This window comes from Dama dama, chromosome 14 (assembly GCF_033118175.1).
Source record: "Dama dama isolate Ldn47 chromosome 14, ASM3311817v1, whole genome shotgun sequence".
NCBI lineage: Eukaryota > Metazoa > Chordata > Mammalia > Artiodactyla > Cervidae > Dama > Dama dama.
The window spans coordinates 42,250,369-42,277,430 of NC_083694.1; the positions used below are offsets into that span (position 1 = coordinate 42,250,369).

The window sequence follows — 27,062 nt, forward strand, 5'->3', positions numbered from 1 at the left end:
ACCTTTAAAACTTGTTTTTATGAATGTCTAGTTGACTTACAATGTTGTGTTAGTTTCTGGTGTACGGTAAAGTAACTCAGTTTTATGTATATATACATATATATGGGCTTCCCTTGTGGCTCAGCTGGTAAAGAATCTGCCTGTGATGCAGGAGACCTGGGTTCAATCCCTGGGTTGGGAAGATCTCCTGGAGAAGAGAAAGGCTCTTTTTCTTTCCAGAATACTCCAGTATTCTGGGGGTCTCAAAGAGTCGGACAAAACTGAGCGACTTTCATACATATATACATATATATGTATATATATATATTCTTTTTGAGATTCTTTTCCTTCAGAGATTACTACAAAGTATTGAATATAATTCTCTGTACTATATAGTAGGTCCTTGTTGATTATTTTATTTTCAATCGAAGTATAGTTGATTTATAATGTTGTGTCAGTTCCAGGCGTACAGAAAAGTGATTTAGTTTTTTATACATTTATTATATATACATTTGTTTTTAGATTCTTTTTCCTTATAGATTATTACAAAATATTACATATAGTTCTATGTTCTGTACAGTATGTCTTTAATGGTTATTTATTTTATTTTAATTTTTTATTGACATATAGGTAATTTACAATGTTGTTACCTCTGCCTTTTGATTGCCATCCCAAACACTGTATTTATAGTCATTTTCCCCAGCCTTATAGTACAGAGCATTTCATATAAAAATAACCATCACAAAAGCTAATCTGTTTTTCTATGATCATAAGCATCATCCAAAGTCTGAGAAAAACCGAGTCACAAGCTGAAAATGCCATTGGCATGATGGTTACGAACTTCTAGTTACACGTTGCTTCAATCATGAGACTCTTAGCTCATGGTTAACTTAAAAAGGTCCTCATTAAATGGGAATGGGAAAATACATTTATTATTTATTTTTAAGCAGTCTTTGATAATGTAGTGAGGCATATTTACGAAGTGCTCTGACACGATCTTTCTACATCTGGACTCAAGGAGGTCTGGCTTTGAAGAAATGAGATCTACTGTTTTTACAAAGACACCAGAACTTAGGTATTCCAAGGGTGTTTCCTCTTCAAAGTGCAAGGATTAGTCAAATGATCACGCCCTTTGGAACGACGTCATTGAAACTCCTTTTGGAGGCAAGAGGCTCTCCTGATATCTGCTACAGGGATTCCTGCAACCCTTTTCAGGAGGACAAGGGGACTTGAATTTTGGAATCGGCCAAGTCACCTGATGCCAAGTTTGATGAGTAAAAGCAAAGACTGAGCCAAGTCACATCAGTTCAGCAAACCTGTGGTGTTCATACCCCACCTGAACCTTTTCCTCCCCAATTTTCACCTGCTCATGAAGAGCATCACCACCCACCAGCCTGAAAACTAATTTCACTAAAGCATTTATCTAAAATTTAGTCATACGTGTGTTTCCTTTCCTTTCTGCCTGCCCAAACCTGATCCACTCCTGGTCTACTTATTTACTCCAGAACCCAGCACCACCATCCTCTCACTGCCCCATGTCAAGCCATGGGTCACCAACCTCCTGATGAGGTTGTGGGCTCCAGCTCCCTCCATCCCTTCTCACCAGGCATGTTCTGCTGTTCTCCGGCTGACCACCCTTCATAAGTCCCATCACTATCACAAGCGTACAGACAAATTCCCCGGTGGAACTTGTTCCTGGCAGAGCTGCACCTCCTAAGCTTTGTCTTGGTTCCTTGCATTTGCTGAGGTTTCTGCCTCCTTAGAGACATTGCAAATGCTGTATCTGCAGCCCTGGGACCCTCTGCCTTCATTCTCTGTGTGCCTAGCTCCTTTGCACTGGTATTGGTTTCTTAGAGCTGCTGAAACAAATGACTGAAAACTGAGTGACTTAAAACAGCAATTTCGTCTCTCAGAGTTCTGGAAGTAGGAAGTCCAAAATCAGAATGTTGGCAGAGTTACATTCCTTTAGAAACCTAAAGAGGAGCTTCCTTCCTTGTCTGGTACAACTTCTCGTGTCACCTGCAGTCCTTGGCTTGTAGCTGCATCGCTCTGGCCTCTGCCTCCATCTTCATTTTTTAAAAATTTTATTTACTTATTTTTGACTGTGCTGGGTCTTTGTGGCTACACATGTGCTTTCTCTAGTGCATGGGCTTCTCATGTTGCAGAGCACTGGCCCTAGAATGCACAGGCTTGATAGTTGTGGCATGCAGGCTTAGTTGCCCTGTAGCATGTGGAATCTTCCTCGACCAGGGGTGAAACTGGTGTCCCCTGCATTGGCAGGTGGATTCTTAAGCACTGGACAATCAAGGAAGTCCTCTGCCTCCATCTTCTCATGGCACTTTCCTTTGCGATTGTCTCTTTTCCTAAGGATACGTCATAATGAGTGAAGGCCCATTCTACTCCAGCTTGTGTGTTCAGTTGCATCTGACTCTTTGCAACCCCAGAGACTGTAGCCTGCCAGGCCCCTCTGTCCGTGGAATTTTCCAGGCAAGAATACTGGAGTGGATTGCCATTTCCTCCTCCTGGGGATCTTCCTAACCCAGGGATTGAAGTGGCATCTCTTGTGTCTCCTTCATTGGCAGGCGGATTCTTTACTGCTGCACCACCTGGGAAACCCAACTAGCCACTGGATCACCAGGGAAGTCCCACTCCAGTATGACCTCATTTTAACTGTTTCTATCACAACCCTATTTCCAAACAAGGTGACTTTCACAGGTACTAGGTGTTGGGCCTTTGACAGATCTTGAGGGGTGGGCAGGTACAATTCAACCTCTAGTAGCAGCTTTCAGATCTCAGACTAGACCTCTTTCCTCCAAGAGACAGAGCTCTGCAGGGTGAGCTGTGCATCTTTAGCTCAGCCTTTAGCCAGCTTCCGTGGCAGTCTTCTCAACTTAGATGAACATATGCGTTCAGTTGTCTTATCTTTGTGTTCACCTTTCACTTGAATGTAAGTTAAGCTCCTTGAGCACTGGGTCCATATGGCTGCTCATTCTCCAGAGCCTGGAAAGGTATAGGCACAACATTGATGCATCATGCATTTTTACTCATGAATTTCAAAATATATACACTATTGATATTATGTATAAAATAGATAATTGGGCTTTCCCAGTGCTTCAGGGGTAAAGAATCTGCCTGCAATGCAAGAGCTGCAGGAGACTCGGGTTCAGTCCCTTGGTTGGGAAGATCCCCTAGAGGAAGACACAGCAACCCACTCCAGTATTCTTGTCGGGAGAATCCCATGGACAGAAGAGGCTGACAGGCCATAGTCCCTAGGGTTGCAAAGAGTCGGACATGACTAATGAGAACCTACTGTATAGTTCAGTGCTCTGTGGTAACCTGAATGAGAAGGAAATCCAAAAAAGAGTTTATATACATATAGCCGATTCACTTTGCTCTACAGTAGAAACTAACACTACACAGTAAAGCAATTATATTCCAATAAAAATTAATTTAAAAATATGAGTTGCAGGCTAGAGAAAGTAGCAGTCTGAAGATTGGAGAACATATCATCACAAGACCGTAACTTACATCTAGCTCACGCTTCATCATTTTGTCTTCACAGCCTTTATCTCACATCCTCTGCCCAACAACTCATCACAATAAGCCAAGCAAGTCTATATATCTCCCCATTTTATATAGAAATCAAGCTCATAACAAAAGGAGATGCTGTTGTTGAGACAGGACCACAGATTTGTAGAGCCGAAAGGAATCTCATAAGATGGGTCTGTTCTCCTTGTTTTACAAAGGAGAAAACAGGAGTTGGAGAACTGAAGCCATTCACTTATAATATCTTATCTGCTTGCTAGTAGAGCTGTAATTAGATTCTTTCCATTTCTCTTTTTTTTTTTTCTGGCTGTGCCGCTTGGCATTCGGGATCCTAGTTGTCCAAGCAGGAAAGGAACCCACGCCCCCGGCACTGGAAGTGCAGAGTCTTAACCGCTGGGACACTAGGGAAGTCCCCCCGAGCTCTACAACTTCTCATCAGATTCCAAGAGAGTAATTCCAAACATGTTTGGGGAATGGCAGACCCATCCCAGTAAATGTGTATCCTCCCCAAATGATGACGTGGTTGGATGACACTTTTGGAATACATGAAGCTAGACTGCCTGGGTGGGAAGCTCGACTCCACCCCTTCCGGGCTTGGTGAACTTAAGGGACCTCATAAATCAATTCACACCAAGACATCTGTGATTCATGTGATATCTACCCAGGTTGAACCTACTTTTGAAAAGAAATCGTTAGCCCCAGGCAAAAATCTCTGCTGCTGGTGCCTCATGTAATATCTGACACAGATATTCCTAATAAACAGGGAATGGATGAACAGGACTGGAACTCAGGCACAACTGAACTTGGACATGGGGGAGGTTCTGGAGCAAGAGGGAGCCACCCAGAATTCCTCAATTCATTCACAGTTGTAATGCATCACCTATGCCACACGTGCGTAGGATTGTGTAGTCCTGAAAACTCGTTTCAGGAAGGACAAGCACAAGCTAATGAATCAGTGAAACTTGGCATCATAACACAAGTGATAATTACAGGATAATAAGCTCCATTATATCAGTTTTCAGGGAGTTACAACAGACTATTCCATTGAACATATTGGCTAATAGATACCTGTGGCCAAAAACCCATAAAACACATAAGGCAGGATTTTATGAAAATATGTCCATGTTTTTATGTACAACCAGGGACATCATATACACTTTTAACTATTTTTGTAAAAATGTTTATTTATTTGACTGTGCCAGGTCTTAGCTGCAGCACATGAGATTTTCTTTTTTTTTTTTTTTAAGTTGTGGCATGTTAATTCTTAGTGTTGGCATACGGGATCTAGTTCCCCAACCAAGGATAGAACCCAGGACCCCTGCATGGGAGCATGGAGTCTAAGCCACTGGCCCACCAGGGAAGTCCACATTTTAAATTATTTGTGTCAAGAAAATAGCTTGAAGGAGAACCATGAAAATAATCACAAGGAGGGGAAATTGTTGTTGGGGATAGAATAAAAAAGTTAGTTTTGTTTTTTTTTCACCTATTAAGAGGATAGATCAAGGGAAACTAGAAAATAATTTCTGAAGGATTTTCTGTCCATTAGACAAATATTTATCAAATGCCTACTTGGTCTGGGCACATCTAGGACTCAAAATGCACAAGATAGACCAAGCCCTGTCCTCAGGCAGTCATTAAATAACAACATGAACTTGTTTACCAAATTTTGGGAAATTAGTTGGAAGGATTATCTCATGAAGCTTGTCAGGGGTACATTTAGAACAAACAAAAGAATCTGCCCACAATGCCCAAGACCAGAGAGATGCCCAAAGGATAGTTAGTAATTTTATGTAACAAAGAAATGTTGATACGCTTGATACCCTTTACCTTTTGTTGTTGTTCAATCTGTAAGCCATATCTGACTCCTTGCAACCCCATGGACCACAGCATGCCAGGCTTCCCTGTCCTTCATTATTTCCCAGAGTTTGCTTAAATTCATGTCCATCCATTGTGTTGGTGATACCATCCAACCATCTGATTCTCTGTCACTCCCTTCTCCTCCTGCCCTCAATCTTTCCCAGCACCAGGGTTTTTTCCAATAAAATGGCTCTTTGCATCAGGTGGTCAAAGCATTGGAACTTTAGCTTCAGCATCAGTCCTTCCAGTGAATATTCAGGGTTGATTTCCTTAAGGATTGATTGATTTGATCTTGCTGTCCAAGGGACTCTTAAGAGTCTTGAAAGCATCAATCCTTCTGCCCTCAAGCTTCTTTATGGTCCAACTCTCACATCCATACATGACTACTAGAAAAACCATATCTCTAATTACATGGGCCTTTGTCAGCTAAGTGATGTCTCTGCTTTTTATTATGTTTTCTAGGTTTGTTATAGCTTTTCTTCCAAAATATCCTTTATAGGTGTGTGTTAGTTGCTCAGTCATGTCCGACTCTTTGCACCTCATGGACTGTAGCCTGCCAGGCTTCTCTGTCCATGGAATTCTCCAGGTGAGAATACCGGCATGGGTAGCCATTCCCTTCTCCAGGGGATCTTCCTGACCCAGGTCTCCTGCATTGCAGGCAGATTCTCCACAGTCTGAGATACCAGGGAAGCCCTATCCTTTACATAGCTAATATCAAAACTCCACAGGCAATTCAGAAAGAGATATAAATGGCCTGTTGAATTTAATGCAAATTAAAATATGTGCAAAATTAAATGCAAATTAAAATACAACAATCTGGAGTTGCCAATAAACCTTCAGAGTTAGTAGGTCAGCAGGTGGAAGAGACTAATAGACTTGAAATTGATTATGATAAATCTACACCGGGTGTCTACTGATCCATTAGTGAGAACCAGAATCTTGGAGGATATGGAAACGAACACTTGAAAAATAACTTGTTGTCAGAGTTTCCCTGCATATGAGTTTATTTAGTTTAAGCCGGAAGATTCACGAAGCCATTCCTTGAGACCACCGTGAGGAGACAGAGAAGTGCTGAATTGAGTTGTTGGCACCCAGTCCAGCTGAACTTTCTTATGTAACAATGGCCTCGGCTGGTCTGTATGAGAACTTGTGAAATGAAAGCTCTAGAGTGGCCAAAACAAATAAGTAGCCAGATTCAAGCTGACTTGGCCAATGTTTCTTTAACATTTTCATCTTATGAACATAGAAAACTAATAAAATACAAGGCTGTGCATTTACCACAAATCACGATCAGGAACTGTTGCTTGCCTGTATCTCTGTTACATCATCTTCACTATCAAAAGCTTGAACATTCCATAAAGTCCATGGAAAGCATTCAAAACCGTAATGAAAACAAGCAAATCAGGAATGGGGAAATGCATGCTTTCTGTTATCTGCTGGGTGTAGCCAACAGTTTTCTCTTTCATAAGTGTTGTTTGATTTTTCTAGCAAACACCTAGAACCCTCTCCTCTCCAGAAATCAGGTATTGGTAGACCAGGAGGTGTGTTTGTTTAGCAGTCTATGCCTTTATTCCCAGAAGAGAAATGGGACAGAACACTCTGTCCAATAAACAATTGCCCAAGGTCTTGGGCAAAAGAAATTGGGACAGGAAGCAGACAGACTTACTTGTTGCCCCAGGTAACTGCTTGATAAGGCAAACACGCGTGTACAGTGAGTTCCTGTCCTCTTGTGATAAATATTTATGTGCTCAGCCCTGTGTTTGAAAGCACTAAACCATTTCTCAGTCAGAACACTGACCTTTGGATGCAAAACATAGGACTAATTTCACAGGTGATGTAATTAATTTTTGTGGCTCCAAGCTCACTGGGAACAAGAGAAACTGTTGTTTTCGTGCATGCTTAAAAAGCGATTCATCAGGTCTGAGAGGCTTTCAGGTTACATTGTCAGTTTATAACCTGAGACTTTTCCTTTTTTTAAGTCAGGGATGCATTCTTTAAATTGAAGTATAGTTGATTTACAAGTCTGTGTTAATTTCTGCTGTACGGCAAAGTGATTTAGTTATATATACACTCTTTTTATATTCTTTTCCATTATGGTTTATCACAGGATATTGGATATAGTTCCCTGTGTTTTACTGTAGGACCTTGTTGTTTATCAATTCTATATGTAATAGTTTGCACCTGCTGATCCCAAGCTCCCAGTCCATCGCTCCCCTACAATCTGGGACTTTTTTTAATCACTACTGGAATTCAGTGATTTTTGAGAGACAATGGTCTGGGAATATTATAAGCAAACTCACATTCTCTTGATAAAAGAAGAACTGATGAATGAATAATCAGTTCTTCTGATTATTCTGGGTTAATGCACAAGATTTGTATTGGGTTGGTCAGAAAGTTCGTTTGGGTTTTTCCATAAGATCTTGCCAAAAAAATCCAAATGAAATTTCTGGCCAACTCAATATTTTTTCTTGGAGATAATGAGGGTTTTATTTTTAGGATATTGGTTTAGCATGGCCCCAAATTTCTGTGACCAACATATATTTCACTTTAACGTTCTTAAAATGTACAGGCAAACTATTCTCCTATGGTCAGCTAAGTTAATCCTACCCCAAACAAAAGTAAAAGGCAAACAAGTAAAAATATTTATCACAAACACCACCACCATCTTTCCAGGTGATACAAGCTGGAGACTCCAGTTCCTCCTCATCACTTCTGCCTCTCTGATTCCCAGTGTTCAATGGATCTAAAGATCTTATTGTTTTCCCCCTAGAAATATATCAAATCCACAGACTGCCCTTTCTCTGCCTCCTCCAACTTGCTATTTGCACAGGCACCTCCAAGCACTAACTCACCAAAACCAAACTCAAGGTCCTCCCTGCCAGTGGGACCCTTGCAGAGTTCCATTTCTCACTAAAAGGCATCCTCTTCGGATCTACCCTCTAGGACCTGAGTCTACATCCTGGGCTTCCCCCCACCGCCCTCCCTGACTCGCCCTTCGCCGGATCTTGTGAATTCACCTTCTTGAACACCTTGGAGTCATCCACTCATGTCATTCTGTGTTCGCTGCTTTTTCTTAGTGTGAAAGTTGCTCAGTTGTGTCTGACTCTTTGTGACCCTATGGACTGTACAGTCCATGAAATTCTCCAAGCCAGAATACTGGAATGCGCAGTCTTTCCCTTCTCCAGGGGATCTTCCCAACCCAGGGATCGAACCCAGGTCTCTTGCATTGCAGGCAAATTCTTCACCAGCTGAGCCATAAGGGAAGCCCATTTTTCTTAGGACACATTCATCTCCCACCTGGGCCACTGAATGGCCTCCCAGGACCTCTGGGATTGCTGCCCTGGCTTCATTATCCCCAACCTAGCTAGACTGCTTTCCCAAACACAAACCTGATGGAAAATCATCTGTGACTTCACTTTGTCCTGAACATGAAGAAGATCCCATCTCCACCCTGGCAGGAGAAGGGGCTTGCACCAGCATCCTTCCTTCTGCCCCATGGTGTCTGCCCAGAGCTCCAGCCACACTGGCTCTACAACAACAGCCGCCCAGTTGACTCTCCACTTTTTCCCCTCTTCATCCACCTCTAAGAACTTATCAGTATCTGAGATTGGCTTATTGATTAGCCAGCACATCAAAGGTACTCAGTGAATATTTGTGGAATAAATGAATGTCTGAATGGATGAACCTATTAAGGAAAGGTGAATTCATCCAAGAAAATGGCAGAGCGGAGAGGGGAGAAGAAAACCACAAGATGTGGAGAAGGAAATGGCAACCCACTCCAGTAATCTTGCCTGGGAAATCCCATGGACAGGGGAGCCTGGTGGGCTACAGTCCGTGGGGTCTCAAAGGTTCAGACGTGACTGAGCACAGTCATCTGTAGGAACAGTGTAGGCCATACAAAACACATCAGTGGCTCCCCGTTTGCGGCCTCTGGTTTAATATCTTTCTTTCCCTTTGGCTCTCTACTTCACAGGGGCACATGCCTGTGGGTCTGCTCTGCTCACCACAGTGTCTGGATTCAACAAAGGGAAAACTAAAAATAAAAGATGGACCCACCCTCCCAGTAGAGCACCAGGTTCAGGAAAGAATACACTGGCAAGGAGATAGCATTCCATCACTCCCCGCCTCTTTTTGGATTGCCTGCTGGAAATGTCACCACTTCCCTTTAAGCCCTACTCCCAGTTGACCCCCCGCAAGCCTCCTTGTTCTCTGCCCTGAAGTCATCACAATGGCCAGACGGGTTCTGGCCAGGGCGGGGCCCTCTGTGACGTCACCAAGGCCCCGCCCTGCCTGGTCCTCAGTCTCCAGATGCCAGGGCAGACCAGCGCGCCAGGAGCCACTTCCTTGCTGCTCACCATGCGGTCTGTGATGTGGTTCTTTTTCTGGTCTATGTGTGTGTCCTCCTTCTGTGCCTTTGTGTTCTTCTGTCTGAGAGATGACACCATAGAGCTCCCCGGGAAGGTGCCCTGCGGAAGGCACTTTCGAATTCAGCAGAATCTACCAGAGCATGACCGAGGCTGGCTTGGCAGCAAGTTGCCCTGGTTTTTTCTCCTCGTTGTGCTGTTTGTGATACAGAAGTTTCCAGGAGACAGTGACGAGAGTACTGTGCAGACTCTTCCTGCCCTTCCAGGTGGTTCACTTGCCTCTTCGGGAAAGAAAAATAAAAAGGCTTCCCCCAACAAAGACTATATGTTCGATACCTTAAACCAGCTTGAGATGGACCTTGTGAAATTTGTGTCCAGGGTGCAGAATCTGAAACTCACCACGGCAACCGGCGGCAGTAACCTCAGTCTTCCCAGTCTCGAGGTACCTGCTGACATACACAATAACATGACAATACATGAGTTATGGGGTGACGAAGACTTCAATGAAGACTCCGAGTGAATATGTGTGTCAAAGTAGAAGAGGAAAAGTTGAGTGTGGAAAAAGTGTATCCAAACCAATAAAACTATTCTGAAGCAAAAGCAAAACCACAAGATGGAAGCCTATGCCTCAGGTGGTTGTCGATACATCTATATTCTTGGGCTTCCCTAGTGGCTCAGCTGGTAAGGAATCTGTCTGCAATGCAGGAGACCTGGGTTCGATCCTTGGGTTGGGAAGATCCACTGGAGAAGGGAACAGCTACCTACTCCAGTGTCTGGCCTGGGGAATTAGTCCATGGTGCTGCAAAGAGTGGGACACGACTAAGCAATTTTCACTTTACTTCACTTAAGAAAGGGGACATCGCTTCTGACCAATGGTCAGATGCCTTAACCTGGATCTCTAGTCTCCAAGCCTGATTCCCACTTCCCTTCACATTTCAGTTCAAACCACCTTCTTTCATGTCCTTGTACATAACCAGCTTCTTTGGCCTCAATGCCTTTGCACCTGCCAATATCTTTGCCAGGAATGTTCGCCAACTCCACACACCATCCTTAGTTCCTTTTTAAAAAAAAATATTTAAATGAATTCTTTCCATTACAGCATACTAACACATATATATGGAATTTAGAAAGATGGTAACGATAACCCTATATGCAAAACAGAAAAAGAGACACAGAAATACAGAACAGACTTTTGAACTCTGTGGGAGAAGGTGAGGGTGGGATATTTCAAAAGAACAGCATGTATACTATCTATGGTGAAACAGATCACCAGCCCAGGTGGGATGCATGAGACAAGTTCTCGGGCCTGGTGCACTGGGAGGACCCAGAGGAATCGGGTGGAGAGGGAGGTGGGAGGGGGGATCGGGATGGGGAATACGTGTAAATCCATGGCTGATTCATATCAATGTATGACAAAACCCACTGAAATGTTGTGAAGTAATTAGCCTCCAACTAATAAAATAAATAAATAAATAAATAAAAATATTTAAATTTTGGCTGTGCTGGATCTTCATTGCTGTGCAAGGACTTTCTCTATTTGCGTGAATGAGGTTCTCTAGCTCCTGGCAGTGCTTGGGCTTCTCACTGCAGTGGCTTCTCTTGTGGACCACAGGCTCTAGGCGTTTGGGCTTCAGTAGTTGCTGCTTGCAGGCTCTAGAGCACTGGCTCAGTAGTTGTGGCACACAGGCCTAGTTGCTCCACAGCACGTGGGATCTTCTTGGACCAGGGAACAAACCCGTGTCTCCTGCATTGGGGGGAGGATTCTTAACCACTGGACCACCAGGAAAGCCCTAGCTATTTCCTATTCATCTTCTAAATCATAGTTACAGTGTCACTTCCTGAGAAAAGACTTCCCTGAACCCTAGATTAGATTTGATCCTCTTTATCACACTCTGGTCCTTACCTTTGTATTACTTATCCCAACTCGTTGTTATGTATTTGGGTAATTCTTCCACACTATCTACCTTCCTGCCCCACGATTGCAAGGATTCTGATCTTGTTTCCAACCTCAACTTGTAGCCCAACATCCAACTCAGGGCCTCATCTAAAAAGGTGCCCAATGAGTATTTGATGATTTTATGTAACAAAAGAAGTGTTGCTACTTGTAACATCCTCTATTTATGTGATAGTAAAACTCTAATAGAAAAAGTGGGCAAAAGATAGCAGGCAATTCGATAAGGGGAGGTACAAATAGCCAGTTTTATTTGTAATAAGAGAAATGCATACTAAAATACAGCAAAATTCAGAACTTCCATGGTGGTACAGTGGCTAAGACTCTGTGTTCCCAATGCAGCGGGCTCAGGTTCCATTCGCAGTCAGGGCACTAGATCCCACATGCTGCTACTAAGACTTGGTGAAGCCAAATAAACAACAACAACAAAATACAGCAAAATACCATTTCAATATGCCCATTTGACAAGCCTTTAAAAAAGTAATAGTAACATCTACAGATTCAATGCAATCTCTATCAAAATCTTTAACAATGTTTTTTGCAAAACAAAATTCATCCTAAAATTCATATGGAATCTCAAAGGACTCAGAAGAGCCCAAAAAAATCTTGAAAAAGAACAGATTTGGAGGCCTCACACTTCCTGATTGTAAAACTTCCTATAAAGCTACAGGGATCAAAACAGTATGGTGCCATCAAAAGACAAGGACTTCCCAGGTGGCACTAGTGGCAAAGAACTTGCCTGCCAATGGATCCCCTGGAGGAGGGCATGGCAACCCACTCCAGCATTCTTGCCTGGAGAATCCCATGGACAGAGGACCCTGGTGGGCTACAGTCTGTGAGGCTGCAAAGGAGTCGGACATGACTAAACAACTGAGCATGCACTATATCTTTTTGATGTTTTGAAACACAGTTTACAGCCTAGACCTATTCTGAGAGTTCTGACAGAGCTTTCCTAAGTGGGGCTGTTTGGATGACAAAAGAAAAAATTTGTTTACTAATAGCCTTAGGCTGTTACTGAAGCAAATTTAAAATCCTACTGCCATGGAATTTGCAAGAGTGAACATAAGATTTAGTGTTTTTTAGTCTAGACTCTTTGGAAGTATCTGAAAGTCTGTGCATAATCATTAACTTTTATTATGGATGTATCAGGCTTTATTGCAGAAATAATGTAATCATTTGCTAGCTCTCCACTAGCTCTCACTCCTGGAGGCAGGAAGGTATGGGGCGAGCACTTGTATTTCAGAGAGATTTTCCTCCAGCATTTTCCAGTCCTTACACCCAGGGAAAGGTCATAAAATTGATATCCGGCACCAAATCATTTTTACAGTTGGAAACAAACTCACTTGGTTGTCAAACAACCAAAGCTACTGTATCCTCATGTAAGGACTAGATCAAAACCACAAGAAATCTCAACACCCAATTTGCTCCCAGGGTTTTCATTTAATTTATTTTTTAGGCCACAATGTCAGCTAGCAGAGTCAGAGTTTATTTCCTCTGCTTTTTGTGCTGAAGAGCTGCTGACATGCACTTGGGTATAACTTGAAAGACCCTCCACTTCCTGGTTCCCCTAATCCCATTGCCCCAGGGATATTGGAATCCTGTTTCTTTCCCCAATATACAAATCCATGCAATTGAAAAGGTTGCCTCAGCTATAGCAGAAGCTTATCAACAACACCCAAAGTGAGAGTCTAATTTACTCTTTTCATATACACAATCAGTTGCTCAGTTCCAATTGATACAATCAAATATTTTATTGCTAATCTACTATTAAGGGAGGAAAATTATCCCTTCTACCCTTCTGTGCTCTCCCTGGGACTCTGTAACAAAAGCTTAGCAGGAGAAAAGCAGACAAATTCATTAAATACAAGTTGCATGAGATACAGGAGCCAGTATAAGGAAAGGAAGACCTGAAGAAACAGTTAAGCTTCAGTGTTTTTTTATGCCAAGTTTGATCAAGAGTGGAAAATTGTGGGGAAATGTAATAGAAAAAAAGAGTATGAGCCCAGGGTAGTGAACTGGGGGCGGGGGGGGGGAACTTAGCAAAGTTTATTCTCTCAGGTTCCTCTCAGAATCCTTCCATCATTGGCGTCGAAAAGGCTCCTTTTCTCCAGGTACAGGGAGGGGACCTCTCACATGAGGGTCTTATGACCTGCTTCATGGGAAAGTCAGAGTCCTTCTGGCACCTGTCATTTCTCAAATCTTTTCATTTAAAAATATTCAATATGCCAGGGGCCTCGCTGGAGTCCAGTGGTTAGAAATTTGCCTTCCATGGCAGGGGACATGGCTTCAATCCTTGGTTGGTTGAAGAACTAAGATCCCACATGCCCGGGAGCAACTAAGCCATATACCACAACCAGAGAAAACCCTTGTGCTCCACAAAGAAGACCCAGTGTAGCCAAAATAAATAAAAATAAAAACAGTCAATATGTTGAGGTGCTGAATTTTGGAGTAGTATGCCCAAACCCTGTCAGGACAATGCCATCTCTATTGCATGATCAATACTCATAAACCTGCGGGTTTATTTTTGAGCTCTGTTCCTTTGTTGTTTTTCAGTCATTAAGTTGTGTCTGACTCTTTGTGACCCTATGGACTGCAGCATGCCAGGCTGCCCTGTCCTTCACTATCTCTCAGAGTTTGCTCAAATTCATGTTCATTGAGTAGATGATGCCATCCAACCATCTCATCCTCTGTTGCCCACTTCTCCTGCCCTCGATCTTTCCCAGCATCAGGATCTTTTCCAGTGAGTTGGCTCTTCACATCAGTGGCCAAAGTATTGGAGCTTCAGCTTCAGCATCAGTCCTTCCAATGAATATTCAGGGTTGATTTCCTTTAGGATTGATGAGTTTGATCTCCTTGTAGTCCAAGAGACTTTCAAGAGTCTTCTCCAGCACCACAATTCAAAAGCTTCAATTCTCCAGCACTTAGCCTTCTTTATGGTCCAACTGTCACATCCACACATGACTACTGGAAAATCATAGCTTTGACTATATGGACCTTTGTCAGAAAAGTGATATCTCTGCTTTTTAATACACTGTCTAGCTTTGTCCTTTAGTTTGCTTGTTTCTTTCTGAGTCAGTACGCCACATCTTAACTTCTGTACATTTATTATAAGTCCTGACATTTAGAAGGACAAACCCACAAAATTTCCACCTTGCCCTGTTTCTTGAAAATGGTCTTAACTAGTTTTGGCCATGTGTTCTTCCACCTATACTCCAGAATAAGCTCGTCAATTTCTCAAAAAATCCTTTTGGGGCTTTTCATTGGTGTTGCATTGGACTTCTGTATTATTTTTTTAAGATTTATTTATTTAATTTTGGGGGCTGTGGTGGGTCTTCATTGCTGTGCTCAGGCTTTCTCTAGTTGCAGTGAGTGGGGGCTACTCTTCATTTCTGTGTGTGGGCTTCTCATTGCAGTGGCTTCTCCTGTTGTGGAGCTTGGACTCTAGGTGTGTGGGCTTCAGAAGTTTCGGGGTATGGGCTCAGTAGTTGTGGGGCACTGAGTTAATTGCTCCAAGGCCAGTTGAACAACAACAGCAATTCTATTTACTATTACAAATAATGCCTTAATGAACATCCTTGGACCGTATGTCTTTGTGCATTTGTACAAGTACACCTGTAGGATAAATAGGAAAAGTTCTAGTTGTGAGCACCATTGTCTAACCGCCAAAACCCGTTCCCTGAATCATCTTGCCCTTCACTGCAGAAGACCTAAGAGGATTGTATTTTCTTCCATCAAGACCCTCCAGGACACATGGCTCTTCATAGCTCCTTCCCTCCTGGGCAAGATGATGAACCAGGGGGACAGAGGGCAGACAGCCAGCCTTCTGGCACTTCTCCCATGGACCCATTGGTTCTTCTTGGCCCATCTTAGCCTCCACAGACTTTGGACCTGATTATTTATCTAGACTCACAGTGCCTTCTGCCCTTTCCTCCTCCATGGCCTGCCTACTTGGGTGCCTGGTACCTGTGAGGTTCTCTCCACCTTCAAGGACACCCTGGGTCTTAAACTTGGCTCCATGGTATCTGCTAGCTCTTCCTTTTACCAAAGGATTCTCAAAGTCCTGCTCTGGGCCTCCTGCATCTGCTACGTTGTCTTCTTCCTGTAATAACTGATGTCCCCCTACTCCTTGGTCTGCTTGATCCTATCCCCATACCTTCAAAGGGGATCAAAACATGCCACCCTCAGTCAGGTGCTTTGGCACAGGTTTATTTGGGGCTGAAGGCAACTGGGAAAAAGTAGCCACAGGAAGGGCTCTCTGTGCTCTCACTATTTGCCTAAAAGCAAGGCATAAACTCCCCTTGCCAGGTTGTCCCCTACCCTTCTCCCATGCTAGACCAACCCTTATCACCAGAGATAGAGATAGTACTGAACTGAGTCTGCACAAACAGGCCTTACTAAATGAACTTTACCTGCCACTAGCTCTACCCATGTATTTGTTGTTGCTTAGTTGTGTCCGACTCTATGCGACCCCATGTACTGTGGCTCTCCAGGCTCCTATGTCCATGGGATTCTCCTAGAAAGAATACTGGAGTGGATTGCCACTTCCTTCTCCAGGGGATCTTTCCAGACCAGGGATTGAACCCATGTCTCCTACATTGGCAGGTGGATTCTTTACCACTGAGCCACAATGGAAGCCCCCATATATTTACCTCTCTGCAATTTACTGGCCCTAGAAGAAACTGGGGTTCCTTTGTCTTGGTACTTCTCCACTATATATTATTGCTGTTGTTCAGTCGCCCAGCTGTGTCTGACTCTTTGTGACCCCATGGACTGCAGCATGCCAGGCCTCTCTGTCCTTCACCATCTCCTGACGTTTGCCTAAGTTCATGTCCATTGCATTGGTGATGCCATCCAGTCATCTCATCCTCTGGCGCCCTCTTCTTCTTCTGCCCTCAATCTTTCCCAGCATCAGGGACTTTTCCAATGAGTCAGCTGCTTGCATCAGATGACCAAAATACTGGCGTTTCAACTTCAGCATAGCCTTGACAATACAGACCTCTGTTGGTAGGGTAATGTCTATTTTTCAACACACTGTCTAGGTTTGTCACAGCTTTCCTGCTAAGAAGCAAACATCTTCTGATTTCATGGCTGCAGTCACCATCCGCAGTGATTTTAAAGCCCAAGATGACGAAATCTGTCACTACTCCCACCTTTTCCTCCTCTATTTGCCATGCTGCCCTTTGTTAAAGTGGTATATAAGCCCCCAAGTCTAGGCATTTCTTTGGGCTTTCAATTATCTTCCCTATGAGTCTGTCTTTTGTCAATTTAATTCACACACTCTAGTCACAGAAACTAAAGGATAGAGGACGACTTTTCCCTCCCCTACATGCCCCATGTCCCACTCTCATCCGCAAGCCAGTGCTGACTGAGGACCCACAGATTATGCTTAACAAAGGTCCAATATATTCTCTACCCTACAGTCAGGGCAACCTCTGCAAGCAAAAATCAGATCATGTTACCTTCTTTTTAAAGATCCTTTTATGGTTTCTCAATGTACTGAGGGGGAAAAAAAAGCTCAAGTATACCTGCTTCAGCTCCTGCTCTGTTCTGCTCTGTCTTACTTCATGGCTTTGAATTTGCTGCCTTCTGCCTTCTCTGCTGGATGCCCTGATAGCTCAGTTGGTAAAGAAGCCACCTGCAATGCTGGAGACCTGGGTTCAATCCCTGGGTTGAGGAGATCCCCTGGAGAAGGGAAAGGCTACCCACTCCAGTATTCTGGCCTGGAGAATTCCATGGACTGAATAGTCCATGGCGGTTGCAAGAGTCAGACGCAACTTTCACTTTCACTTTCTGCTGGAAACATCCTCCCCCATCTCTCTGCAAGCTCAGCTTCATCCCCAGCATCTCACCACCCTATTAAAAGTAGGTGTTATTTTTTATCAGGACACCTCCCTTCTTTCTTTATCATGAATGCATCACATCTCCCCTACTAGATTTTTCTTGGAGGAAGTACCTGTCCTCCATAATAGGTGTCCACCAACCTGCCCCACCTTTTCATCAAGTGTGGCAAAAGCTCAGCCCAGAAGACTACCCACCCCACCTCTAGAATTTGACCTTTGACCCTCATGGTATGAGAACGCACAACAACAGCAGAACAGAGGAGCAGATCTATTTCAAAGGAGAGGCCTTGGTGAGAATCACCTTTAGCTGCTGCTCTTTTGACAGCCTATCCATTTTTCACCACCCCTGCCTGTTCAGCTTTTCCTTTCAATCTGTTTTCCCCTCATCTTGGCCCCAGCCTCCCTCTCTGACCCATTTGTTGTTGTTGTCCAGTTGCTAAGTCATGTCCAGCTCCTTGCAAACCCATGGACTGCTGCATGCCAGACTCCTCTGTCCTCTACTATTGCCCAGAGTTTGCTCAAATTCATGTCCATTGAGTCGGTGGTGCCATCCAATCATCTCATCCTCTGTCACCCCCCTTCTCCTCCTACCGTCAATCTTTCCCAGCATCAGGGTCTTTTAATGAGTCAGGTCTTCATGACAGGTGGCCGAAGTATTGGAGCTTCAGCTTCAGCATCAGTTCTTCCAATGAATATTCAGGGTTGATTTCCTTTAGGATTGACTGGTTTGATCTCCTTACAGTCCAGGGGACTCTCAAGAGTCTTCTCAAGCACCACAGCTCAAAAACATAAATTCTTTGATGCTCAGCCTTCTTCATGGTCCAACTGTCACATCCATACATTACTACTTGAAAAATCATATCTTTGACTACATGGACTTTTGTCAGCAAAGTGATGTACTCTGCTTTTTAATACTCTCTCTAGGTTTATTGCAGCTTTCCTTCCAAGAAGCAAAGTGTTAGTCGCTCAGTCTGACTCGGTGTCTGACACTCAGTCTCTGTGTCTGACTCTTTGTGACCCCATGAACTTTAGCCCACCAAGCTCCGCTGTCCATGGAATTCTCCAGGCAAGAATACTGGAGTGGGTTGCCGTGCCAGCATCTTCTAATTTCACGGCTGCAGTTATTGTCTGCTGTGATTTTGAAGCCCAAGAAAATACAACCTGTCATTGCTTCCACAGTTTCCCCCTTCTATTTGCCATGAAAAGATGGCAGATAGATCCGTTTAGCTGGCTGGGTTTCTGTTCCCACCTGACATTCTCCACCCTCCGAAGTCTCCCTCTTCAAGCCCTTCTCCCACTCCACTTCCTGCTCTTTCAGTGTCCTCTGTCAATACTGTCCTCTCACAATATTCCTGTGAAGGAATAACACAGGCTGATAACAAATGTCTGGCACTTTCTAAGGGAGGAAAAATATAATGAGGGTATAGGAGCCAGGCCTTTAGAGAAAAGTGCAAACAGTATGAACTACTACCTGCATCACACACCTTTGGTTTTGTTTACACTGTTTCTTTTGGCACAGACATGGCTTTCAGGAAGGGTCTAGGAGGAAAAGATGAAGTGTGTGTACAGTAAACAACTCAGTACTGACATGTTCAATCTGACCAGCTTCGCCATTTTGGGTTATACTAGTGGCCAATCTATGGTTTTTTCTTTTGGTAAAAGAGGACATGTTACTGGTGAGCATGTGGAACAGTTCCTCATCCACTCAACTTTCTAAAATTAATACTTTTCTAAATGCTGGAGACTTGTGTTTCACCTCTTGGTTGAATGTGTCAAGAGTTGTTAAATCAGTTGTAAAACGAACTCATGATCTCTTGCTACGCTTCAGGGACCAACAGGAAAATGTGGACATGGTCCCTGACTTGCACTTTCTGGATAAAAGATAAATATGCACATTTACAGAGATCTAAAAGTGTCCATCCCCACAGTCCCTGAGGGCAGGGCAGCTCTGTCCTGGCACTAACCACGGTGTTCCAGAGCTTGGTATGCTGCGAGGAACTCACCAAATGTGTGTCAAATGACCTAGTGATTTACATTTTTTCTCATTTATTTATTTTTGGCTACATTGGGTCTTTCTCTAGTTGCGGCAAGTAGGGGCTACTCTTTGTTGTGGTGCTCGGACTTCTTGCTGCAGCGGCTTCTCTTGTTGCAGAGCGTGGGCTTTAGAGCACGTGGGCTCAGTAGTTGTGGGACGTGGGCTTAGTTGCTCCACGGCCTGTGGAATGTTCCTGGACCGAGGGTCAACCCTGTGTCCCCTGCATTGACAAGTGGATTTTTACTCACTGGACCACGAGGGAAATCCTAATGGCTTACATTTTATTAAAAAGACTAACTTTGAAATAAAGCAGTCTTCTTTCTTCCCTTGGTGCAGATCTACTCTAGAACTAGAATCATAAAATTCAGATTAGAAGATTATTTCCAAGTGCCCAGCTGCAAATGAATTCCCTCTAAATCCTTTTGGCCATCTCTGCACAGCTCTGGATATGGGCAACTTTTCATTAGGTTAAGCCAAAGATCATACTGCAATTGGAGTCTATACCCTTATGTGTGGTCACTCCTCAAATATTTAGAGGCATCCTACCCATTTCTCCAGGACAACCAGCACCACCGCCACTACACCCAGCCCTCACCCTAAGACATTCACTGTTTCAACTACCCCTGGGGTTCCTTCACTGAAGACACTTCCACCTACTCTCTAAAATAATGGGGTCCCCAGAGCTGGGTCCTGGGCTCTCTTCTCTAACCACTCTTAGAGTTCTTCTGTCTCCCTCATCCCCAAGACCTTAACCATGGTTGGTGGCTCATGTTCTCCAGACTTATACCAATGGCCTTGACATCTGATCCAGATGCACCCCAGACCCGCATCTCCAATCAGTCCTTTGACTGCTCCCCTCAGATATCCAACCTCTTCCCTAAGGCCACCCGTTTCCACCTGCCTCTTTCTCAGTGAGCAGCATCCCTTCCCTAGCTGCTCAGACAGAAACCTGGGGGTCCTGCTTCTTACTTCCTTCCCCCTTGTACCCCAACCCTTTGTCAAATTGAGCAGCAAAGCTTACCAATTTGATCTCCAAGATTTCTCAAAGGCATCCTGTCTCTGTCTCCACTGCCACTACTCAGGTACAAGTCATCAGACTTTCTCACCTGAGCTATTGCTCGAGCCTCCTCTCATTGTCTTACTTAAAACTCTCTGATGACTTCCCAGGGATCTAGAATAAAATTCAAAAGTGATCTGCCCTTTCTGCCTCTTCAATGCCCTTGGCTGGGTCATTCCTCTGTGATCACAACTGTCCACCACTCTGGTCTTATTTTGGCTCTCTGGGCAGACTAACCTCTTTCTACCACAGGACCTTTGCACATGTCATCTGGGTCTCTCCCTGGACTGCTCTTTCCCTCCTTTCAGCATGATTTTCTCCTGCTTCTCCACTGGACGCCCGCCCAGAGCCCCTAGCTGCTGCCACATCGCATCTAGAATAATCTGTCCTCACGTCTTTACATAGCTTCTCTGGTGGCTCAGTGGTAAAGAATCCACCTCCCAATGCAAAAGATGCAGGTTCAATCCCTGGGTTAGGAAGATCCTCTAGAGTAAGAAATGGCAACCCACTCCAGTATTCTTGCTTGAGAAATCCCATGGGTGGAGGAGTCTGGGAAGGGGGAGGGGGGTATAGTCCATGGGGTTGCAAAAAAGTTGGACTTGACTACACAACTAAACAACAGCAAACATACTTATTTCAAGGTAAAAAGTGTAAAAGAAAGAACGACAAAGTAGGCAAGGATGGGGTGGGGGTGCTGGCTATAGGGAAGCAGGGGACAGCGCCCGTGCCATGCCTGCCCATCGATACTGTGTTCTAATGAGGCCACCCTGCAGAATCTTGGCTGGCAAAATTTCTCAGCAGTCCCTGTTGCTTCTACAACTGCACATGATAAGCCAAGTGCAGGTCTCAGATCTGTGCCCTAGCCAGAAACAGAATCTCTCATCCCCTCACCTGCTGAATAGGTGGATGAGGCTGCCTCCCAGCAACACTCCCACCTACACAGAGGCCGCCAAACAGATGTTGGGAAACCAAAGAAAGGGACAAAGTCCTCCTTCAGGAAGAGTCTGTGACCCCAGCCTGGATAGTTTGCATATATCTTTACCACAGCAACACCATGGCACTTGTGTCATTCATTCACTGATGCCTGCCTGTGTGCATGCTTTATTCACTCAACGAATGTAAACAGTGTCGCCAACTCAGTGGACAAGAATTTGAGCAAACTCTGGGACATAGCAGAGGACAGAGGAGCCTGGTGTGCTATAGTCCATGTGGTCGCAGAGTTGCACACAACTTAGTGACTGAACAACAACCTGGGCCCAGGGGATACTGCAGATGACAAAGCAAGCAGGAACCCCTGCCCTCCCAGAGTTCTGTCCTGGCTGTCCTCCTCGTCCAGCAGGTTTCCTCTTTCTTGGGCTTAAGATTTCCCCCTGGATGAAAATACAGAGACAATACAGGAAGTGACGAATTCCACTTCCCTGGTTGCCAGCCACACTGCACCTTTATTATCAGCTGCACTTTCCAGGAGTCTTGCCCTCTGTTTTTATTTTTAAATTATTTTGTTATTATTATTGTTATTTAAATTTTGGCTGTGCTGAGTCTTTGTTGCAAAGCATGGGCTTTTATCTCCAGTTGCAGTGCGTGGGCTTCTCTTGTTGTGATGCTTGGGCTTCTCTTGTTGCAGAGTGCAGGCTCAGGACTGGTATGCAGGTGAGTTGCCCTGCAGCGTGTGGGATCTTAGTTTCCCAGCCAGGAATGGAGCGTGTGTCCCCTGGATTGGAAGGAGGATTCTTAACCACTGGACCTCAGGGAAGCCCCTTACTTGTTTTTATTTTTTCACTTGAAGTGTAGTTGATTACAATGTTGTAATTTCTGCTGTACAACAAAGTGACTCAGTAACACGTATATATCCTTTTTTATATTCTTTTCTATTATTTATCACAGGACATCGACTATAGTTCCCTGAGCTATACAGTAGGACCTTGTTGTTTATCCATCCTATATATAGTAATTTACATCTGCTAATTCCAAACTTCTGATCCTTCCCTCCCCCACTCCCTCTTCCTTTTTGCAAACACAAGTCTGTTCTCTATGTCTGTGAGTCTGTTTCTGTTTCATAGAGATGTTCATTTGCGGCATATTTTAGGTTCCACATGTGTGGTATCACATGGTATTTATCTTTCTCTGTCTGACTTACTTCACTTAGTTTAATAATCTCTAGGTTCATCCACGTTGCTGCAAATGGCTGTCCTCATTGTTTTTATTTTTTTCATTTATTTTTATTAGTTGGAGGTTAATTACTTTACAATATTGTAGTGGATTTTGCTCATTGTTTTTAAGTTTCCCTTTCTATTGTGCTTTGCATTCCTGAGATTATTCTCAGAGGTCGTATCAGTCTCTTGTATTTTAGTTAGGTCACAGTTAAGTCACCATTCCTTTTAGGTACCTGTCCCTTAAAAATCTCAGCTCCGCTGTGGAATGATAACTGTAGCCACTGCCCATGTCCCTCTCATTAGAAAGAAAGTCATCTGTAATCACACAGCTGGAATTTTCAATTTTTTCTGAACTGATCTCGCCTTTCGAGATGCACATGTTGGAATCATAGGCTCTTCAATGTCTTCTGAAATCTCCCAAATTAAAGATCAGAAAACACACCTACTGTTATCCTTCTCAACTATCATGAACACTAAAGGTTGCAAGATGCTTATTTCCAGGGTTTCTGTCATTCCTGCTTGGGTAAAGCCCCTCAATATGGTGGCCATTCCTGGGGATAGCTTCTCAGAGACATGAAAAGGTTCACATGGCAGGTCAAGAGCTTGTTAGAAGCTCCCACAATCTAGTTTCCACATGGCAGTGAAAATGGGATTCTTAAAAAATGTGGAGCAGGTCATGTCATCCCTTGCTGAATACCCTGAAAGCCCCTGCCATTCTCACCAAATTCATCCAATGCAACTCTTGCCCCATTCCTTCCAGTATTCCAACTCCTTCCTGACCCAGGACCTTTGCACCTGCTACTTCATCTGTTCTTCTCTTCCCTTAGGTCTCAGGCTGAATTCCAATCTTTGAATAGGTCCAACTCTTTTCTACCCTCAGGACCTTTGCACCTGCTACTTCGTCTCCTCTTCTCTTCCTTTAGGTCTCAGCTGAATTCTAGCCTTTGAACAGGTCCAACTTTTTCCTGCCCCAGGACCTTTGCACCTGCTATTTCATCTCTTCTCTTCCTTTCTATGTCTCAGGCTGAATTCCACATCCTCCAGGAGGCTTCCTTTGATTATCCTTGGTTAATCAGGTCCAAGGATAAGGTCCCCTGTGGTTATTCTTATTTCTTCAGAGTTGCAATGATTGTATTTATTAGTCTGCTTACTTGTCGGTTTTGGTTTCAGTTTTCACTTGCTTCCTGCCATTGAAAGGTCAGCTCTGAGAGGGCAGGGACTCTGATATTTGTCTTGTTCACCACTGTGTACCCATGTCTAGCCTAGACCTGACTAAGGGCTGATACTCAAAACATTTTAGTTTGTGAAAGAATCTGATTTGGGACTCACAGACTTCAAAAAAAAAAGTATGGTTACCAAAGGGGAAATGTGGAGTGGGGGAAGGGATAAATTAGTAGGAATTTGGGATTACATGTACACACTACTATAGATAGATAGATAATCAACAAGGACATACTGTATAATGCGAAGAACTCTACTCAGTATTCTGTAATAAGCTATTAGGGAATAGAACCAAAAAAAGAGTGGATATATGTATACCTTTAACTGAATCACTTGGCTATACACCTGAAACTAACACAACATTGTACATCAACTATGCATGTGTGCATGCTAAGTCACTTTAGTTGTGGCCATCTCTCTGCCACCCTATGGACTAGAGCCCACCAGGCTGCTCTGTCCATGGGATTCTCCAGGCAAAAATACTGGAGTGGGTTGCCATGGTCACCTCCAGAGGATCTTCCTGATCCAGGGATCAAACCCGCATCTCTTGCGTCTCCTGCTTTGGCAGGTGGGTTCTTTACAACTAGCACCACTCAGGAAGCCCATAAATCAACTGTACGCCAACATAAAATTAAAATTAAATCAAAAAGAATCTGATTTACGTGAAGAGGCTTCCTTCAGATGTCACACCTAGATGCTGCTCCCTGCCCATCTGGGGAGCTCTGTCCCAGGAGGAATACCTCCTGGGTCCAGGTGCCATGACAGCAGCCACCTTCTGGCTTTCTCTTACCTTCCTGATGAGTCCCTCTTCTCCCTGCGTCCCTCAGGCTTACAGCCGGGTCTCTCCCTTTGGGATGGGGTGAGTCTTGCACAGCTTTTCTCTGTGAGATCCTATTTCCGGGCCATGAGCATTATTCTGCCTGTCCTAACTATTCCCCTCGTGAATCACTGGGCACTTCCTGCCCTCCAGTTCTTTCTACACCACCCTGCCATCCTCCACAGCAAGTCACTGATGCCTGGGAGTTTTCCTCCCTCCTCTGCAATATTCAGCTCCAAGCTTGCTTGGGATGCAGCCAGTCATTGGGAAAACACATTCTTGACCCTGCCCCATGTGCTCACTTCTAGCTAAAGGCCTTTTTTCTCTGATATCTTAAGATGTGCAAGATCCAGGAAGTCAAAAGCCAAATAACCGGTCACTCACCCTCATCTTCTCTTTCCATTGTTCCCATTTCAGCAGGAGGAAACTGGAGAAACTCTTCCCTGCTTCCTTCTGCGTCAGGCCCAGGCCCTCACAGTCTCTTGAAGGTGCTACATGGACCAGCGGCTCCTGGGTGGACACTGCAGCAGGTGGGCACATGGATGGGTGGTGGCTCGGGGACACAGCACATCTCCCGCGGCCATGTCAGATCCACTCGGCCGCTCCCCTTTACTGACAGTCCTCCACTCCCATGACTCATCCCTCTCCCAGAGACCTTCCTGGTCCCCGTTTCAATTTGATTGTGTCCTGGCTTTGAGAGGATCCGCAGCTTCAACTGCCTGCTTCCTCAGTTCTTACTGGGTCTGTTTAGAAACAGAAGACTGACAGCAGGACCATCTCTGCCCGGTTCATCCCTGGAACCCCAGCACGGAGCAGTCTCCATTCCTTACAGGCGTTCCAGATCTTACTTGAATGAGTGAATCAATTTTTTCTGGGAACTCTTCCTTCTAAGAAGTAAACCTGGTCCTGAGCTGATCCATTGTCTCTCTGAGCCCAGTAACCAGTTTGCATTTGTGGCTCTACTCAGGAAAATGCACACTGCTCATTGTCAGTCCTTGGAACAATCATCACAGTGTCTTGTAGGCAAGTAGAGTCCCAAGAAAGATTCTGATTCTCCGTGACTGTGAGATGATGCTTATGAAGTGCTTGCTTTTGTGCTGGGCATGGTGTACAGGGGCAGGTAGGATGACTGTATGATGATGATGTAGAGGAGGAAGACAAGAAAGAAGACAAAGGTGATGGTGATGACAAAGGTGACGATGCTGAGCTAAACTGCATTTGTTTCTCGGACTCTGGTTCATCTCCATCACCCCACCACCACCCCTATTCCAAGAAAGCCATAAGCCACTTCCTTCACACACACTCACATTTTTTCCTACCCATGATCAGGGATAAAGGCTTGGCTACTATTAGCAAATGATGACCAGTTAGCAGAGCCAGTAAGAACAGGTAGGTAGTGAATCACCTGGCAAATGGGAAAAGAATTCACATTTGTTTTAAACTTCAAATCTCTGCATTTGGAATCTCTTATCTGTTTGTTTCCAGACTCAGGAAATGAATATTCTTGGGGCTTCTGGACAGAAAACAAACCTAGAAAGAATTTTCAAATGCTTCCAGCTATGGTGATAAATTGGACATTTCTTTCTCAAAAATTATCATATTATAAAATCTTACACAGATTGGATTAGATTATAGGACTACCCATTTTAATTAGTCTATTTAGAGAATACTTTTGAGGGAGAAAAAATTGTCCTCTTCCCTCTTAATTTTCAGAGCTAGGGCCTGCAAATTAGGCTGATAAAGGCCAGATTAACAAGAGAAAAAGGCATACAAATTTTGTTTGATATTAATTTGATGTTAATATTTTAATTTTTACATGCATGGGTTAATATTTAAATTTTAACATGCATGGAGGACTTCATAGAAAAGAAATGAAGTGGTTAAACTCAGAGGGCTTATATACCATTTTAGCAAAGGGCAATACATTTTTGAGAAAAGACAGGAAAATGGGTTTGGGTTTCTAGGAGTGGTAAATGGTGGAAAAGTAAATATATTAGAGAAAGTACTACAAGATAAAGTAGGGTTTTGTTTATACAGACTCATCTTGGCGCCATCTCCATCTCCAGTGATAAAGGTTGCTCCTGTCTTCCTGGTACGAGGGAGGGAAGAACATCTTCACCAGGGAAATTTATGACCTACTTTCAGGCAGAGAGCAGGACAGCAGATTGCCTTTCCTGTGTCTGCTTTTTCTCAGTTGTCTTCAGCTCAAAACAATCCTTATGCCAAAGTGGTGTGCTTTGGG

At 44.0% G+C, this 27,062-nt stretch overlaps 1 long non-coding RNA gene across 2 annotated transcripts; it reads right to left on the reverse strand.

Moving 5' to 3' along the window:
* Positions 1-390: 390 nt before the first annotated feature.
* On the reverse strand, positions 391-25,939 carry LOC133069204 (uncharacterized). 2 transcript variants are annotated; one of them, XR_009695813.1, is made up of 3 exons: positions 25,205-25,939; positions 9,738-10,195; positions 391-2,979 (listed from the first exon to the last, which is right to left on the reverse strand). It is a non-coding gene; the product is annotated as an uncharacterized LOC133069204 (long non-coding RNA). The 2 variants fall into 2 exon arrangements; XR_009695814.1 differs by having other exon boundaries at positions 393-2,979; positions 10,083-10,195; positions 25,205-25,938.
* Positions 25,940-27,062: the final 1,123 nt, after the last annotated feature.